The sequence below is a fragment of the Zootoca vivipara genome, chromosome Z (assembly GCF_963506605.1).
Source record: "Zootoca vivipara chromosome Z, rZooViv1.1, whole genome shotgun sequence".
Taxonomy (NCBI): Eukaryota; Metazoa; Chordata; class Lepidosauria; order Squamata; family Lacertidae; genus Zootoca; species Zootoca vivipara.
In genome coordinates, this window is record NC_083294.1 from 43,158,889 (window position 1) to 43,166,428 (window position 7,540).

The window sequence follows — 7,540 nt, forward strand, 5'->3', positions numbered from 1 at the left end:
ATGTGGGATTGGCAGCCTTTTAAATGAATACAAGGGAAATATGCACAAGGTGTGTGTTATATCCTTGAAACAGAGATCTGTCATTTTCTTCATTGTTCGCAAATGCCCTGGTATTGAATATCTCTTTCCCACAAATTCACAGGCTCTGAGGGGGAGAGAGAGAAACAGTGTAACGTTATCGTTAAATTGAGGTTTGCATACACTGTCCGCGATAGTGCCCTGACAAGTGCGGGTTTGTGAATTCACCAAGAGCAACCTCTCACAAAGCAATTTGGTGAACATGGGTCTGTAGCATAATATCACCTCTCCCGCCCCTTCAGAAGGGTAGCACCACAATTTCCTTGTAGGCCTAATCTGCTAAATTATAGCAGGCAACGAGAGTGCCAGTGGCTGACACAATGGGAGGTTAGGCCTTTGTGGCTTTTCCAAATACAGAAGGATGTTCGGCTATGCATGAAACTGTCCTTACAACATTTGCAGAGACAAATTTGGTATCCTTGACATGCAACCAAATTTGTATTTGAACCGAGGCGTCTTGGTGTGTGTGTTTTAACCTGCCAGGAAGGTTTCTAAACCCAGTTCCATCTTCTGGGATGCCTCAACTCAGCCCTAATAAACTTCTCAAAAAGTGAGACCCTGTCAACATATAACACCCTCTGCTCAGAGAGCAGCACTGGTTGTCAATTTGCTACTGGACCAAGATCAAGGTGTTACTCTTAGCAACACACTTAAGAGTTGGTGACCAATTTACTCACACAGTTGCCCAAACTCATTTATGCCCATCCATCCACTTCAAACTGTAGAACCGGCACTGTTATAGGTCCCACATAATACATGTTCTCTCCCTCCCCCCTCCCCCCTCTCTCCCTCTCCCCCCCCTCTCTTTGTGTGTGTATTAGTGTTGCAGCGCCCACACTATGGAACTCCCTGCCTATTCATCAGGCAACAGGCTTCACTCTACTCTTTTCAACACCTTTTTAAAATGCTTTTGATTAGGCAAGCCCACCCAGACATGCAGAAGTAGAAATGTGTTTTAATTGTTTTTTTTAGCTGACTGTCAGTTTTAAACATCGTTTGAATGTTTTAAATACTTGTTATCAACTATTCTTATTGATCATTTTAATGTTTTATTTTACTCTCAGTCACTTAGAGGCTTTATTACCATCAAGTGATGCATACCCTCCAACATTTCTCTGATGAAAATAGGGACGTCCAGTGCTTTTTTTCTTTTAAAAAAAATATGTTTAGGGGTATTCTCATTTTAACTCAAGAAAATAGTTCATATCGGGGGAAATAAATACAGTAAATGGACAAAAGTACCAAAGATTCACAAAATGTTTAGGGGTATGCATACCCCAGCGTCGCCCCAGAAAAAAAGCACTGGGGACGTCCTAAGGAAAGGCAGGGATTCCAGGGTCAAATCAGAAACCAGGACCGCTTCTGTAAATCTGGGACAGTCCCTGGAAAATAGGAACACTTGGATTGTCTAGTGATGCATAAATTTTCTTAAATAAAATAAATGGGTGTGCAATAGTCAATGCATACAAATATGTGCATTCAGTTAACTGCTACATGCAAGGATTTGTGGAATTGAGAATATTCAATTGAAAATAATAAATTAAAAATTATTATTAGCAAATGAACCATTGGGGGCTTGCAACAAAATGTTGCAGTGTGGGGTGCTCCTGTTCAGGGTTTCAACCAGCCAGCCATGCTTGTTTCTATGATCGTTTGCGCTCCCTCCCCCCTCTACCCAGTTTTCTGTTTACACCACCCCACATCCCAATAGTCGGCCATCATTCCATTCCAAACATCCTTAGGTTGTGTACATACTATCTCCTTAAAGCACATTTCATATACTCTCCTTCACTCAAATAATTATCGACACTGTTGTTTACCCCTCACAGTTACCATTCCCAGGGACTCCTAATACACTTCAGTGCCCAAATTCTTTGAGTAACTAGATGGAGGGTGTTTGCAGAATTTGTGCTGTTAAAATGGAATGGGATTAAATCATCGCAAGAGATGTTGAAATTTTGCTTGGTTGGGTAGTTGCAATGGAATGGTCTCGGTGGTGGGGTGCACATTTTTATGATTATTACTTTCTGAAGAAGGAGAAGGAGAAGAAGGAGGAGGAGGAGGAGGAGGAGGAGGAGGAGGAGAAGAAGAAGAAGAAGAAGAAGAAGAAGAAGAAGAAGAATGTCTATTTTTTTAAAAAAAAACTGTAGTTCTCCTAACAATTCTCAGCACCCTTAAAAATTCTAGCTCCCGGAATTCTTTGGGGGAAGCCATGACTGCTTTAAGGTGGTATCATACTGCTTAAATGTTTAGCTCTAGACACCAATTACTCCCAGTTCTATGGCAGAGTATTTCCTTTGCACATGGAAGGCCCCAAGTTTAATCCACAACATACTGACTTCAAGTGACCTCAGGAAGAGTCACTGCCAGTTGGAAGAGACTCCATGGACTTCACAGAAGACAGATTCACTAAAGGTTGAAAGTTTCTCAGTATCCTCAGTATCCTTGAGGTTCAAAAAGGCTGTGTGGAGGGATGCATCGTCTTTAAGGTGCCTGCCAAGACCAGGGGTCAGCAATGTTTATCTTGCCTGGGCTGGATCGGTCCCACAGAGATCCTTCCGTGGGCTGGATTGCCCCTCCCCCCAGTGATTTTCGGCATCTGCCTCAGCGCAGACATGATTTTCAGTGCCCTAGAAGCAAGTCCCTGCACCGTGCTGCACCGGTTTAGTGCAGCACACGAGCGGGCAACTCGGTTTGGGGGCGGCTCATGGGCCAGTCTAACGACCTCCATGGGCTGCTTCTGGCTCATGGGCCTTAGGTTGCTGACCCCTGACCAAGAGCATTCTACTCCTAAACATTACATGAGAACATTACATAAGAATAAGAGCATAACATAGCCCTGGCTGGATCAGTCCAGTGGTCCATTTAGTCCAGCATCTTGTTCTCACAGTGGCCAACCAGATGTCTATGGGAAGCCTACAAGCAACATCCTGAGCACAGCTGCACTCTGACCACCTACAACAATCCCAGGAAGTGGTGTTCTCTGGTATAATACTTCTGACTATGGAGGCAGAACATAGCCATCACAGGCAGTAACCATTCCTCGTCTAGAACATCTTCTGCCTGAAGCTGTTGCCTTACTCTATTGAGCTTGCAGGTTTCTTGGAAGACACATTCTTGTGTGGGTTGGGGATATCCCAGAGGGGGGCAAGTTCAGAAAATAAATCAACATGGATTGTGGCTTCTGTACCCATTGATAATGGCCCTTATTAGTCGCCATGCAGATATACACAAACACAACTTTCTGCTGAAAATTCAAAACAAGTCATTTTTTATTATTATTTGGGCAATATATATCGTGAACAAAGATCCAAACATCCACTTCATATAAATCACTGGAATCAATACCTTCAATAAAAAATTAAAACCACATTTTAAATATTTGATAAATGGATTATTGATCAGTACAATTCATTGATACAGTCATTGTGGCTCACAGCACCTTATGATTATTGCTTGAAGCACAGCAAAATGCAAACAATGACCTTAATTGATTCCTCCCCACCCCCACCCCTACCCCTAGGTTTTTTTACAAAGTAGGAAGGACATTTACATTAGACAATTCATTTTCTCTCTTTTTTCCCCCCTTGACAATGTTTTTACTTGCTGAACCTACAGTCCAGGCTAGTCCGCTCTCCGACTTTTCCTTCCTGCCTTATTGTCTATTCTGTTCAGCTATTTAAAATATGTTGAATATCAACAATAGATTTCGTGAGCGTATTGTCAACTTTTGTATGGAGCAATCTTGCTTGAATGAGACGATCCTGGGGCTTATAGTCTTTTCTTTCCTCCTCTGCGCTGAGGCTGGATGCCTACTTGAATGTGAGCGACTGATAATGGGACATATTTCGACTTTTTGTTATTGCATTTCATCCACATTATTCATTTTGCCAAAATCGTTTTTTTTGGGGGGGGAAGCTTTACAGCAAATTCCACGGCGTGCACCAGGTAAGCGCTCATCTTTTGCAGAACTAGGGAAGGGAGGAGGGGAATATCTTGCCTACCTTGTCCTGTTAATTATACATGTGTTTATATTATGGCAAGGTTGCTCAATGCAATTCTATGGTTGCCTATGTGGCTTGCTTGCCTTAACACCCTTCGATGACCACATAAGAATGTGTGGATTTTTGCTGGGCCTGGAACTGCTCTAGTCTGAGATCTGGAGCATAGATTCATTGCAATAAGTGAAAAATAATTTCCAGAGAGTTAGCTGCATTAGTCTCTTGCAGCAAAATCAACAAAGAATGCTGTGGCGCCTTAATGTTGCCATATATATATAATCTCACACACACATTTCTTGATGGGGGGATTGTAAACAGTGAGGTCAGATGAAAATGAAATGCAGAAAAATAGAAATAGTCATAATTGCATAATTAACAATGGTAATTCACACAAAAAACCACTAATTAGTAACATGGACATTCTTTCCTTGGTTAGACAATTAATGCATTTAATGTACTAAAATCCTTGGTCTCTCTTCGACCTGCAAAATGATTGTATTGAATTTCTTGATTAATTGTATGATGTATAGTGAGAACGATACCGTAGTTATTTACTATGGAGCTGTAAGCCTGCAATTTAAGGTGAAAAATCATGTGTTGTTCTTCTCATCAGAGTATATATAATATAGCCTTGATCTCATTATATTTATGCCTACATTTTATTGCCACACAGTATTGCTTAAAATAACTGTTGTCTCAGAGGATGTGAAATTCTTGGAATCACAGGGGAAAATCAGCTCTGTGCAACTCAAAAGTTTCCTATGATTCCATCACCATTGAACCAATAAATGAGTACTAGTCTAGATTCTTTCTGTTTGGGATAGAAGCTTTGCATTTGGATTTGAAATGGTTAGATCTGATTTATATCTCCTTTTTCATCACAAGAGCTGCAGGTAGGTTAGAATGCAATATGTGCAGTTCATTTTCCGTTAGAGCAGAATTAAGTTTCCTAATCATGTTTCAAAGGATCCGCAGATACTTCCAGACAGAGGCTTTATTGTTAGTTCAGTGGAATTATTTTTTTGCAGTGCCTACACAACACTGTTGGCGTCAAATTGTCAGCCCACATGTTCCTCCTTTAATCCACATTTATACCCTTTTAGAAAAAAAGAAATATCCAATACATTTAAAAACACTGTTGTCCATGATGGATTTATGGCATGGGTAGGCAAACTAAGGCCCAGGGACCAGATTCGGCCCAATCGCCTTCTAAATCCGGCCCACGGATGGTCCGGGCATCAGCATGTTTTTACATGAGTAGAATGTGTCCTTTTATTTAAAATGCATCTCTGGGTTATTTGTGGGGCATAGGAATTTGTTCTTTGTTCTTTTCTTTTTTTCAAAATATAGCCCAGCCCCCCCACAAGGTCTGAGGGACAGTGGACCAGCCCCCCTGCTGAAAAAGTTTGCTCACCCCTGATTTATGTTACAGGTAGGTAGCCATGTTGGTCTGCCATAGTCAAAACAAAATAAAAACATTCCTTCCAGTAGCACCTTAGAGACCAACTAAGTTTGTCATTGGTATGAGCTTTCGTGTGCATGCACAGTTCTGCAGATACCGTACCTTGGTTTATGGTATCTCAGTGGTTCTGTTTGGAAATCATTCCCCCAACTGGATGTGCCCTTTGGTAAGTAAGCATTGTTTAGGCTGGAAATAGTGGACATAGGAATAAATAAATAAAAGAATTAACAATGTTCCTCCAAAGGGAAATCTTCTTCAGGGCTTCTTCAACCCTTGTTTGTGAAGCTGTGAACACGTGTTTGGGTTGAGCACTCCTTCCCTCTCCCTTGTGCTTTGCCCTCCCGTTGCACACCACCTTTGCCAGTTGGATCTTGGTTTATATTAGGCCACAATATCCTTTTACTTTTGAACCAGGAAATTCTAGCATGTTGTTGGTTAAGAAACCATGAAAACAGGCCAGGATGTTCTACACAGACATGTATTATTTTGTTAAGATGGTATGCTGAAATAGAAAGAGGTCGTTTGAATTTTGAGCAAAGACTTATTGGGGAAAGCACCGCGCAATCCAATCTATGTTTACTCATTCCAACAGTTTTCAAGTTAGTGTGTCTGGCTCCATCTCCTTTTAACTTCAGGTGGCTGGTTAAGACACAACTTTTCTGGTGGGACCCTTGAGAAGAAGAGTCCTGATTTGATCAATCATAGAATCACAGAATTTGTTGAAGAGTGGGTGAACAGAGCAGCCAACACTGTGATTTCTCCAAGCAGCTCTTTATTTGGAGGCTGAAACAGAACTGAACTCAACTGCTGAGCCAGCCTGCTTTTATAGAGGCTGGCTCAAACAATGTAGCAAACATAACTCAAAGTTCCCGCCTAAAGTTCCCGCCTAAAACAACTGATGAGAACCTGAGGGAAAACTCCAATACATAACAGAATTGTAGAGTGGGAAGGGACCATGAGGGTCATCTAATCCAGGCCCCTGCCCAAGATACCTTTTGCCCAAGGTGGGGCTCAAACTCACAACCCTGAGATTAAAAGTCTCATGTTCTACCAGCTGAGCTATCCCAGGCCCAATGTATTTGTTCTTGCTGGTGTTGCAGTTAGGCAATTGCCATCTAATGAGTTGCTGGGTATTTTGTGGACTGTATGATTTTATGGATTGCGTCTTCTTTTTATTTGGTCCTCTTGTGAACCATCCTGTGGTTACACACCATGGGTAGCATATAGATCATTTAAATAAACACGTAGAGAGGTTGCTGCTCCCAGGAATATATAGATATCTATATGATACTAAAGGAGTGCATCTGATAGGATAAGAGGATTGGTCTTATTGTGGACTGAAAACTAGTTAAGAGACAAGTGGGACACAGAACTTTACACTTATCAGGGCATTGTTAGCAGCAGTGGGTCGTGAGGAGGGGTGCATGGATGCAGAGTTGTCATGCCCATCAGGTTGGGAATGGAGCGTGACCAGATGGCAGCAAGGTGGGGGGGGCTCCAGATAGATAGCAGCCCCACAGATGCGTGCCGCTGACCCCAGAGCTCCCCCAAACTCACCACAGTGCCACCCCACCCCATCTCAATACTGCCAGTAGGTACGTCAGCCCCAGGATGTTTTAAGGGATGTGATTCACAAATAAAATACTAAGTAATAAGCTGGCCTGCAAGCCAGAAGTTCCCTGTCCTTAGACTGAGAATATAAGAAGGACCTGCTGGATCAGGCCTGTGGCCCATCTGGTCCAGCATCCTGTTCTCACAGTAGCCAACCAGATGCCCATGGGAAGCCAGAAAACAGACCCTGAGTGCAACAACGTTCCCCCCCCCACCTTTGCGATTCCCAGCAGGTGGTATTCGGAGGTCTGATCCTGGAAGTCCATACTTACCGGTTCTTAGAAGCATTGCGTGCCATTATAGCTGGCCCTCTTAGTACTCACAGAAGCTTGTTCCTGGTGAGCAAGAGCAGGATTAGCTCACCCACCGTTGCCTCTGTTTCTGAAAT

General features: G+C 42.5%; 1 non-coding gene across 1 annotated transcript; it reads right to left on the bottom strand.

The window, feature by feature from the left end:
* Positions 1 to 6,537: 6,537 nt before the first annotated feature.
* On the bottom strand, positions 6,538 to 6,611 carry TRNAK-UUU (transfer RNA lysine (anticodon UUU)). Its single transcript has one exon. It is a non-coding gene; the product is annotated as a tRNA-Lys (tRNA).
* Positions 6,612 to 7,540: the final 929 nt, after the last annotated feature.